Source organism: Sciurus vulgaris (assembly GCF_902686455.1).
Source record: "Sciurus vulgaris genome assembly, chromosome: X".
NCBI classification, from domain to species: Eukaryota; Metazoa; Chordata; class Mammalia; order Rodentia; family Sciuridae; genus Sciurus; species Sciurus vulgaris.
The window spans coordinates 37,605,676-37,618,583 of NC_136471.1; positions in this window are offsets into that span (position 1 = coordinate 37,605,676).

Genomic DNA, 12,908 nt, shown 5'->3' on the forward strand with positions numbered 1-12,908 from the left:
TACTAACATCATGATTTCTGATATCATGTCTCCAGAACAGTGAGAGAATGGATTTCTGTTGCTTGGAGTCACCAAGTTTGTGGAAATTTGTTATGACTACACTAAGAACCTAATACTCTGATGATATTTAGTTTATTTAATCTATTGAAGGCAATAGAATCAGCAGGTGTTATTGTGCTCCTTCAGTGCAACAAAACTGGTTTCTGCTTTCCCCATCTGAAAACAATCATTTTTCCTTTTAGTTCAAAATATTAAAAATTCATACTATCTTGTATTAGTAAAACGTGAGCTGAATGAAGTTCTATCTCACACACTCCTGTGAAAGTGTAAATCAGTACAGTCTTCTATAAGAAAAATGACAATACTTATTAAATTTTCAAGTGTGTGCAGAAATTTCACTTGCACATCTTCACAATGAGGCACTTATACAAATGTCCATTATATTATAAAGAATATAAAAATATATTTACCTAAATTCACCAACAGGAAAATATGTAAATTGAATAAGTCTTGAAATACTATGTTCTGGCTAAAAAGAAGGCAACTGATCTATATAATGGACATGGAAAGATTCCTAAAATATATTATTTATCTAAAAAAGCAAGTCAGAGCAAAATATGTATAAATATATTTATGAAAGACCTTGTATGGATCTGCAGCAAACTGGTCCCACTCTAGTCCAGTGCACCATCTTGTTTTTTCCTGTACTGTTGCACAGACTCCTAACTATTCACACTGCTTTCACTCTTGTCTCCTTCAATAATACATTGTCTATATGGTTCATTAAGAAATGCTTACAAAATGTAAATTATATCAGTCACCCCTGCTTAAACCCTGTCCATGGATTCTCTCTGTTCTTTGTTAAAATAAAAAAGAAAAGTTGAAGAAAGAAAAGTGAGCCGGGTGTGGTGGCACACGCCTATAATCCCAGTGGGTTGGGAGGCTGAGGCAGGAGGATGGCAAGTTCAAAGCCAGCCTCAGCAATTTTGCGGGGCCCTAAGCAATTTAATAAGATCTTGTCTCAAAGTAAAACAACAAAAAAATGGGCTTGGAATGTGGCTCAGTACTTAAGTGCCCCTGTATTCAATCCCCAGTACCCCTCCCAAAAAAAAGGAAAAAGAAAAAGAAAAAAGTGGAAAAGCAGCCAGAAGAAAAACCTCTTTACCATACATAACCTGAAAAACTCTGCATGATTTCATTCCGGCCTCCCACTTAAACCTACCCTCATACTATACTTTCCTGCAGACTAGAGCCTCCTATACTAATCCTGGGTCAGATCACCTCCTTCCTAACTCAAGGCCTCGGTACTGGCTGGACTCTCTGCTTAGGAAACACTTTCACAGGTACTTAGAATGAGTGGTTTATTCTCATTATTAGAATCTTAAGTTTCTTTTCTTCAGAGAGATTCTTGTAGACACCATGTAAAGCAGTAACAAATAAGAGAGTGGAATTGACTAGCTGCCCTCTGCCCTAACCCCAACCTATGCTATAAAATCATCACCACCATATTGACAGTGAGCCATTACCCAGATGTTAACAAGGATGCTAAATCAGGCCCCTTCCTGGGAGATGAGGACTCCTTTGCTAGGGAACTTGAGCTTAAGGACTCCCTATCAGATGAAACTTTAGTTTTATAACTTTCTCTCCTCTCCATCACAGATTAGAGCGGCATTGTTACCACTAGCAAGCGTCTCTCAGCTTCCTTTCACTCCCTCTGTTCTTACAGGCAATAAACCTCTCACACTTCCAATCCCACCATCTTTGTTTCTTGGGGAAGCAGAGTAATGGCCGTATCCTAAGTAGACTCTCCTCTAGTCAGAATCTCTTTCCCTTGTTTGTTTGTTTCAGATTATCATTGCAACCTAAAATTATTAATTACTTGTATACTCATTATTTGTACTCACTCCACTGTCAACTCCATGAAGACCTATTTTTTCTTATTTCTCTGTGTCTCCAGCATAGTGTATGAAACTAACTAGACACTCAATGGCTAATTGTTGAATCAATCTGTTCATGAATTTTCAGGCGGACAAATATAAGGAGAGAGATTTGATGTTCTAATAGTTGTTACCTATAGTCAGGGAAGGAAGTTTAGGGGACAGGACTAAAAGAGGACTTTAAAGTTTTACTCTCTGTATTCTGTTTTTTAACAAATATACATTTTTCTTAATTTGTAATTTTGAAAAATTTGTTTTAAGTAGAAAAAAATGAAAATATTAATAACTTGGGTCAATGTAAAAATATTTAATCCTGAAATTCAAGTGTAAATCAAAATGATTCAGTATTTTTGACTCTTAGTTAATCCTATTTTAATGAGATTTTAATATCTATTATCAACATCTCCTAAATAATCTGTATTTGCTTTATAAATCCATAGTTTAAAGAGAATGGCTATTAAATTGAATATGTGAAGATAGGATGAGAAATGCTTCCAGAGTCACTATGTAACTAGACACAAAATAGTGCCGAGGTATCTCTAATACTCATCTGTGATCCTACTACAATTGAAGAAAAGAGTTAATAATTAGTAGGAGACTTTAAGAAAGGTAATGAAGTTGAATACTGGATACTAAAACCAGTTAGTAACAATAAGTTCTGGTGTTTTTCACCACAATGGGGGAGGTTATTCTTTGATTCTGATGTAGTCCCCAAAAGCTCCTGTGATATTATAGAAATGTTCAGAGGTGGAATTATTGGATTATGAGTGCTGTAATTGAAGGGAGTGGGTCCGTGGGGTATGAGCCAGAAGGATGCATCTTCCTGCTGGTCCCCATCTTTCTCTCTGCCTCCTGGCCACCATGAATAAAGCAGGACCCCTCTGCCATGCCCTTCCTCCATAATGTTCTGCCTTACCTTGAGCCCAGAGCAATAAAGCCTCTGAAACTGTGGGCCAAAATAAACTTTTCCTCCTCTAAGTTGTTCTTGTCAGGTATTTTGATCATAGTGACAAAAACCTGACAATAGTTCACAATAACTTATTATATATTGTTTGGGTAACTAGAAGAGAGGAGCTCAATGGCTCCAAATATTAAGTAATGACAGGGAGATGGAAAGGTTGATTACTTTGATTTAATTAGTACGGATTATATACATTAATTGAAATGTTACACTGTACCCTATAAATATGCAAGTTACTACATTAATGAAAAAATTTTTTAAATGTTTCAGGAGACGGAAACGTTAACTACCCCAATTTGGAATTGATCGTTACACATTGAATACATGTATCAAATTATTACATTGTACCCCATAAATAAGCACAATTAAAATAATAATTAGTAAAAAAGAAAGACAAAACTTGTTTGTTGTCAAGTGAACACAAGGATGCTTTTCTGAAAATATGAGACCCCAGAGAACTGAGGTTGTACAACTTCAGCAAAAGAACAAGGTAGGCAAGAAAGGGCTACTTGTGTAAGGCGATTCTAATGTGTAGCCAATGTGGAGATACTTTTTGTAGAAATCTTTGCGATCTCAATTGCTTCATATCCTCTCTTTCAATTAGTTTGTCCCCCAGATTATCTCGATCACACACTCCACAAATTGTATCCTAGACCCTTTTATTGCCAAAAAACTTGTACTCTCTCCTTCTTAATTTCTAAACATCCCACTACTCTTCAACTACTACTTACCATCTTTTTGTCTAATTTCTTCTAGAACCTTGATTTCAATAATTATTCGATTATATTAGGAAAATTCATTCCAATAACTGCTTTACTATATCTGTTGTTTCTACCATCTTTTGTATTGTCCCCCAAACATATCCTATTTCAACTTGCCTCTTTATACAGTGCAAATTCTATGGATAATTATGGTACTCAGTTCTTGGTGTGTAATTCTACCTCTCTTACCTTTTTCTTCCTTTCTCATTTTTACCTGCCAAGTCTTTAACTCTACTTAAATTCAACTCTCCAACTATCCTTGACTTTCATGCATGCAGTTGAATATGGATGGAGAAAAATCCCCTGTCATAATGACTGAGCTCACTTTAATGCACAAACGTTATCATGTGAACTAGTTTATTCTTATTCCACTACTTTTGAAAATAATATCATACCATCTTCTCACTCCTATTTCCAATACTTCTTTCTTCCTCTCCAGTCTTGAATCATGATACCTACTACTCTTTAACAGAGAAAACTAAGGAAGCCATAAGAGAACTCGGGCAAACTCTCACAGGCAATTTGGTCACAGGGATGAAAAGCTGACTAACACATACACAATGGAGTTTAACTCAGCCATATGTAAGAATGAAATTATGTCATTTTCTGGTAAAAATGAATGGAACTGGAGAACATCATGCTAAGTGAAATAAGCCAGACCCAGAAAGTCAAGGGTGGAATGTTTTCTCTCATGTGTGGAAGCTAGAGGGTAAAAAAAGAAGGAATAAAAAAGTGATCTCATAAAAATAGAAGGGAGATCAATAAAATAGAAGGAGATCGTGAGAAAGAAAAGAAGGGAAGGAATCGGGAACTACTGACAAGGAAACCTATCCAATTATGCTATGTCCGTGTATGAATATACCACTTTTGTATGTAATTATGATGCACTAATTAAATTAAATTATTGTCATCCTGGTCGTTATCATCATCGAAGGGAGACCAGTAGAGAAGAGCAACAAAATCAGTAGGAAGGAGGAGGAGGAGAAAAAGAAAGGTACCAGGGAATGAGACTGATCGAATTATGTGACGTGCATGCACAAATATGGCATCATGGATCTCAATATTTTGTATAATTATAATGCACCAATAAAGCACAGAACAAAAATTGTGCTTTTTTACCTTTTGCTATACCTCATAGGTTTTTCTTGATACCTCTGATTTGAGGTACTGAGTAAAAGAAACTACTATAAACAGGCTTTTAGTAACATTGCAGTAAATTACTAAAGTAATGCAGAGGAATAGAAATGCTCTACACTCCTCTGACTAATTTCCAGTCTAGTGAGCCTGTGCCCCTGGGCTATAGACTTTACAAGTGCTTCTCAATTTTTATTATCCCCTTGCCTTAGGTAATACAAGATGACTGGAGGGAACTGGAATTGAGTATTTCCCTTCTTCCAGGTCATTCAGGCACTAATGAAACCCTAGTAGTATAGGCTTGAGTTAGTTTCTCCCAAGGGCAGGACTTGTAAGAAGAAGAGAATGCTCTAGTACATTTCAAAATTGACACTTATGTCTGCCCTGCCAGTGATGTTTTTCTCCAATAGTCACTGTGAGAACCTGGTCGAGTTCCTGATGGAAAACTTACAAAAGTGTATGGAACGTCTCTTCCCCATGAATGAATCCCCTGGAGATTTTGGTCCTCACACTACATCTCCTGCAATCTGTCAGTTGCATTTCAGCTTTGCCTAGATAGATACCAACCCACACTCACAAAGGTTTCTGCCCCAGTAAGCTGTGATTCTCTATTCAACTGTCTCCCTCCGGTTTAGGGGACAGCACGGCATTTCTCTTACAGATCTAAGAAAAGTTATTGATTTTTTAGTTTGTTTAGCTTTTTACTTATTGTTAAGATGGAGGGGAAACTTCCAATCTCCTTTCTGACTGGATCAAACAAATTCTTTGATTTTTTTTTTTTTTTTTGCCCTTTTTATTTTTTTCAGTAGTGATGTGGCTCAATGATTTTCCTCTTGACAGTGCTATTCTGTATCTTGAGGCTTTTTTTCAGGCTAACTTCATTGCTTCTCTTTGCAGACTTCTACAAATAAATTTTTTAAAACAAACTTTAGGATTTTTTTCCAGTAACTTCTTGTGTACTTAAATATGTTATAAAAAATACCCATTGTTTTCTGCAGTTATTTGATTATGGAGCTCCCTACCTCTAACAAACTGGAGATCATCTTAAGAGGCTATGACCATGTAACACATATTGGGAAAGTGTTCAAATCACTAGATTCTTGCCAGGTTTTCTATCAGTCAGCTATTGTGGAATGACAAAAATCTCAGTGATATATAATAATAAATACTTATTTCACATTTACATTTTAGCTAATCTAGGCTGGTCCAATGATAGTATCAGGGAAGATCCTTTTCCATGCATTTCTCATCTTCTTCTGGGACAAATGGCCTAACTAGAGCACAGTTTTCCAATGGCAATGGCATAGGCAAAAGAGGTCACAGCCAATTTTGTGAACACAAATCAAGTACCTGCTTTGTATTACTTGTATTTGCATCGCATTGACCAAAGCAAGTCACATGACCAAATCCAAATTTAAGGGGCTGGGAAGTATATGATTCCATCTGTGTAGGAACTGTAAAGTTAAATGGAGGCTTGAGGGCATGTCGTAGAATTGGAACTTATAATTCAATATACTAACGTTCTCAAGGTTATCATTTTGAATGGCACTGCACATGGGAGTCATAACACCTACACTTGCCATGTTTCTAAATGGGGGCTCCATTTTCAATTTACATGAGGCAATCTTTCCTGAATATTGTCTTATTTAAGCATGGATGGCTCTCATTCACTAAATGTCAGCAAATATTCTGCTGGATTTTTCCAAATATCCCCTATTTAATCAATGGCACCCCTAAGTTGTGAACTACTGGTAGATTCTGCTGCTTACTCATTGTGTGAACTTGTGCACATCATGGAGCATCTTGCTTTTCTCAGCCATAAAGGTTAGCAGTAACAAACTTTTAAGTTCCATTTCAGTGCTAAGATTTGATGAGTTGAAATAGAGACAGAGGCAACAAGAATAAAGTGTGCAAATACCAGCATATATGCTTCAGGCCAACTCTTCCACCTCCAAGTCATCCTGGGAATGTATGATTCCATTTTCATACTTTAAGATGACAGTAACAAGCTAAAAAATGTCAGAGGAAAGCAATTAAAATGGTTGTTGAGAACTGAACAATATGTCACATTAGTGATGTTTGATCCAACTGGGTTTGTTTAGTCAAGAAATAAGTAATGAACTTGTTGGAAAAGAGAATTGGAGCATGAGGATGAGAACCAAATTAAAGTTTTGTTTGCTCATTAGGCAAATCATTACTGAGTACCTGATATACACTAGATGAAATGTTGAACCTTTTCAAATTTGTCATAAAGATAGACTTTTATTATGTGTTGCTCTGAAAGCAAAGCCAGAAACTGTGAAATTGCAGGTAAATGACTTTTGACTTAATCTAAGACAGAAAAAGATACAATTATCAGAGAGTATGAAAAGAAGAAGTGAATGATTTCAGGAGTCACTGAGGTCCCGGTGGTTAGAAACATTCAGCTTTTCAGAGAGTCAGAAATGAATGTTATCAGCCTGCTGCGGTGGTACACCTCTGTAATCCCAGAGGCTCTGGAGGCTGATGCAGCAGGATCACGAGTTCAAAGCCAGCCTCAGCAACTTAGGGAGGCCCTAAGCAACTCAGTGAGACCCTGTCTCTAAATAAAATACAAAAATAGGGCTGGGGATGTGGCTCAGTGGTCGAGTGCCCCTGAGTTCAATCCCTGGTACTCAAAAAGAGAAATGAATGTTATCCATCTTTGAATCTCTGATACCTTTACACATGGCTGGGCACCGTTAGGTGTTCAACAGGAATTTACTGAATAAACAAATCCATCAAATGGGTAAAAAAGATTATTTCTAAAGTTATTAAACTTGAAAGTTCAGTTTTGTTAACAATACATGAGATCTTACAAGTTTGTTCTGTTTTTTTTTCTTCTCTTTTCCCTCATAAAGTATATTTAAGGGAATTATCTCATCAAAGAAGTTCAAGGACAATGTGAAGGATAAAAAATGTTACCCAGTGGTAGACAGATGAGGACTGAACAATATGCTACATTAGTGATGTTTGATGCAACTGGGGTTGTTTAGTGAAAAGAGATGTAAATAGTATTGGCTTTACATGGCGAGATCTGGATGTGGCTGGAAGTGCGCATATGATTCATCATTCCTTTTTTCTACCATCTATAGTACTTTTGAAAGCACTAAGATAAGTTTTCTAGAGAATTTGTCATAATTCTTCATTTCCTTCATTACTTTTGAATGGATATAGCAACTTATTTCTTGTCATTAGTTTCCTTCAAACAAATAAAATCAAATAGAGGAATAATAGCAGAGGAAAATAAGTCAATTACAGGCTTAGTTAGGTTTTGGTTAACCAAGATTTTATTTTAGGAAAGGACATTCTTATTAATGAGAAGCAAACAGTTGCCAGACATAAAAAAGTGAGTGGGAACACATATTTGAGTCACTCATGTCTCCCCAAGGAAAATCTGAGTTAAAAATGACACTTCTTAATGCGACTGATCACTTAAATTTAATTTGTATCTCCACAACATAATAAATTCTAATGTCAAAACAGGAAATTCAATCTAAAATATGATCTCTTGCCAAATCAATAACCTGTTCAGATATGAATTTAGGGCTGGGTCATAATTATTGAAATTAAAAGATAAAAAGTCCTGATTGTCTCAAAGTCATCTCAACTTTGGCACATCTATTCAGTAGTTAGCATGACACTAGAAATGTGCTGTGGGTGATCAAAAAGAGGATAACATGTGCTTCTTATTTCTAGATATGATGAAATAAATACCAGAGACTGAATTTATTTTGCCAGTGAGAATTAACTAGAAAATTGGGCCCAATATAGTCACATACCACATAGCAATGCTTTAGTTATTGATGCACCATGTATACAATGGTGGTTCCATGAGGTTATATCACCAAGTGACATCATGGCCACCTTAGTTTGTGTAAGTACACTCTATGATGTTGGTGTGACAAAAATCATGTAACAATGCATTTATCAGAACCTAGCCCCATCAATAAACAGCACATCATTGTAACCATTGTCACACATTGGACAACAGGCAGCACAAGAAAAATAAATGAGGTAAGCCCTATGATCACATTAGATTTCTGTTTGAAGGCACATCCCACAATATAAAGCAGTAGGGGGAGTACATCCCAAACTGGGTGGTGTCTCTGAGTTGAAGAGACAGAGATGAGGGAAGCTAAGAAGACTGGAACATATGGGGCAGAGTTCTGAGAAAAGAGAACTACCCAGAAAAAAGAACTCTGGAAGTTTACTTGATGAAAATATTTCCCATAAATGAAATGAAGATGGACTCAAAATAGCCAAATAAATGACAATGAGGTAATGTTCATGAGTAGACTTGAACTAAAAGAAATGCTGAAAGACTTTCATTAGGCTAAAGGAAAGTTATACTTGGTAGGAAATCATATCTAAATGAAAAAATAATGAGAACCAAAAAATACATATGTAGGTGAAAACAAAAGACTCATTTCAGCTTTTCTTGATTTACTGAAAAAAATTGATATTTAAATCAAATATAATAATGTATTTGGGATTATCACATATATAGAAATAAAATACATGACAGGAATAAAAAAGACAAGAGGGATTAGTGGAAGTATACTGTTGTCAGGTGCTAAGGGTGTTATATAAAGTGATATGATACTAATTCAAGGAGCAGAATAAATGAAGGATGATATGATTACTAAAGTAAGTGCTAAAATCTACATCAATAAAAATGACAGCATGAAGACAACTGAAAATTAACAATAACATTGGCAAAAATTGTCAGGATCAATGTTTTTAGGATGCTGGAAATTAACCAAAGTCTTTCAACAATTCAGGGAGCATTTATTCTAGAAAATAAGCTGAATCCCAGCAAGAACAGTGAACTCTGTGACTTTTTGACTGGTTCAATTCCTATGCCTCTCCACTGAGGTCTACAATAGCCTTGAAAATCGACAACCCACAATCATGGTGAAAACCTGCAGTTTGGCAGCCCCTGGAGGGTCAGAACAGAGTTGAGTTCCTTTCAAAGCCTTGGTTCCAGAAAATAGTCATTATTTCCCTGTCTGGTGATTCACTGGAAGACATCAATTTTTAAGCTGTCTTTGTTTGACTTTCCTTGGAGCTAGCCCAGGAAAAGACCTTTTTAGTGTATTTATCAAAAATATTTAGAGGAAAGTATTTAAAAATTCACAGATACTCATGGCAATGCATATCATTGGGGCAAAAACGAATAACCAAAAATCTTAAAAGGAAAGCCTGGGGAATAAGATGTCCATAAGGACTTCGAAAAGATCTTCCACATCACTGGAATCTAGAAGGTGATGTGAATGTCATATCTATATATAACACTCCATCCTAAAACAAAATATACAAATTCTTCTCACATGTACATGAAACAGTCTCCCAGATACACCATATGTTAGGAAACAAGTCAATCCTCATTAAATTTAAAAAAGCTTGAAATCATATGAATGTCTTCTTTGACCACAATGGAATGAAATTAGAAGTCGGTAGCAGTAGGAGGTGTGGAAAATTCACAAGTGTATGGAATTTTGAAAGTGCATTTTTAACCAAGGGGTCAATGAAGACATTATGAAGTAAATCAGAAAACACTCTGAGATGAAATGAAACGAACACTCAGCATATCAAAACTTATGAGATGCAGTAAAAGCAATAAAAGCAGTGCTGAGAGATAAATCTAAAGCTGCAAATGCCCACAGTAAAAAAGAAGATAGATCTCTTCTTTAGAGACAACACCAAAAGCATAGGCAACAACAGAAAAAAAATAGATAAATTGGATTATATCAAAAATAAAAAAATATGTGCACTACGAAAATCTGAAGAGTGAAAAGGCAACTGAAGAAACTAAAAAAAATATTTGCAAATCATACATATGATAAAGACTAATATGTACAAAGAACTCCTACAACTGACTAACCACAACAAAAGCAAATAACTTGGTTACAAAAATAGGTAAAGGGTTTGTACAGAAATTGTTCAAAAGAAGAATACAGATGGTCAATAAATGCATGGAAAAACATGCTCAGCATCACTAATCATTAGGGAAATGAAAACCAAAACCACCTTGAGCTATTATCTCACACCTATTAGAGAATGGATGCTGTCAAACAGAGCAAATGAAAAGAGTTGGTAAGAAATTGGAACCCTTAAACAGTGCTGATAGGAATTTATAATTGTGTAGCTGCTACAGAACATGGTGTAGCAATAATGCAAAAAGTTCTACATAGAATTACATGTGAGCTAACAATTCTGTTTCCAGGTATACACCTAAAAGAATTTTAAATAAATTTTCAAATAACTGGAACGTAAATATTTGAAACAGTTTCTTCCTATACGGCCCCAAAGTGTTTTGAACAAAACTTAAATACCTATCAATTAACATCCATTAAATTGTTAATGTGATATATTTATGGAATAAATGGAATGGAAGTATTATTTGACCATTAAGGGGAGTGAAGTACACGTTCAAGCTACAGACTAGATGGATCTAGAAAACAACATACTAAATGAAATGTCAGATACAAAAAAGCTATATAATGTATGATCCTATTTATAGAAATGTCCAAAATAGGCCAGACCATAGAGACACAAATCAGATTAGTTGTTTCTAGGGAATAGGGACAGAGAGGAATGGAAAGTAACTGCTTAATGGGTACCAGATTTCTTTTTGCAGTGATGAAAATATCCAGGAATTAGAAATTATTGATTATTCCTTATTGCAAATGCACTGGAAACCACCAAACTGTGTACTTATAATTATGAAATGATGAACTTTATTGAATTGAATTTTACCTCAATAAAAAACAAAAGTTAAGTATAGAGATATCATATGACCCAGCAATTCCATCCTTTGGTGTATGTCCAAGAGAAATGAAAATGAATGCCCAAATAAAAACTTGCCAACAAATGTTCATTATGGCATTATTCAGAATGTGTAAAAAGTGAAAATAATGCAAACATCCATCAAGTGATAAATGGATAAGAAAAATATGGTATATCCATGTGATCAATTAATATTTAGTCATTTAAAGGAAGTACTGATAAATACCACCAAAGCATGAACCTTGAAAACTTGCCAGGAGAAATAAGGCAGTTAAAATGCCTTATGTTATGGTTTAGATATGAGGTGTCTGCCAAAAGCTCTTGTGTGACGTAATACAAGAAGGTTCAGAGGTAAAATGATTAGATGATGAGAGTTGTTACCCAAAAGGCAAATTAATCCACTGATAGGAATTAACTGGGCAGTAACTGAAGGCAGGTAGGGTATGAGTGGAGGAGGTAGGTCACTGGGGGTGTGCCTTTGGTGTTTATATTTGTCCCTGGTGAGTGGAACTCTGCTTCCTGATTGCCATGTCCTGAGCTGCTTTCCTCCTCCACACCTTTCCACCATGATGTTCTGCCTCGCCTTGGGCCCAGAGCTATAGTGACAGTCATCTATGTATTGAGACCTCTAAATCCATCAGCTAAATCAACTTTTCCTCTTCTCATTGTTCTTATCAGGTCTTTTGGTCACAGTGGCAAAAAAGCTGACTAAAACACCTTATGATTCCATTTACAGGAAATGTCCAAAATAGCAAAACTATAAACACAGAAGATAATTCATTGAACCTAGGCCTGGGAGGTTGGGATAAATGGTAGTGACTTCTAATAGGTGTGTGGTTTCTTTTTGGGGTGATCAAAAGTGTTCTGAGAGTGTCAATTGCTACACAACTTTTTGACTATATATGCTAAAATCTACACATAAACTAAACTTTATATACTAAAAACCTTTGCTCTGTGTACTTTAACCTAGATGCCCTTCAACAGATGAATGGATAAAGAAATTCTGGTATATATACACAATGGAATACTATTCAGTCATAAAGAAGAATAATATTATGGCATTTGCAAATAAATGGGTGGAATTGGAGAATATCATGCAAAGTGAAATAAGCCAAACCCAAAAAACCAAAGGCCGAATGTTTTCCCTGATAAGTGGAGAATGATATATAATGGGGGTGGGGAGTGGGGAATGAGAGAAGAATGGGGGAATTTTAGAATATGTAGAAGGAAATGAGAGGGAGGTGGGGTATGAAAAATGGTGGAATGAGACAGACATCATTACCCTATGTACATGTATGATTACAC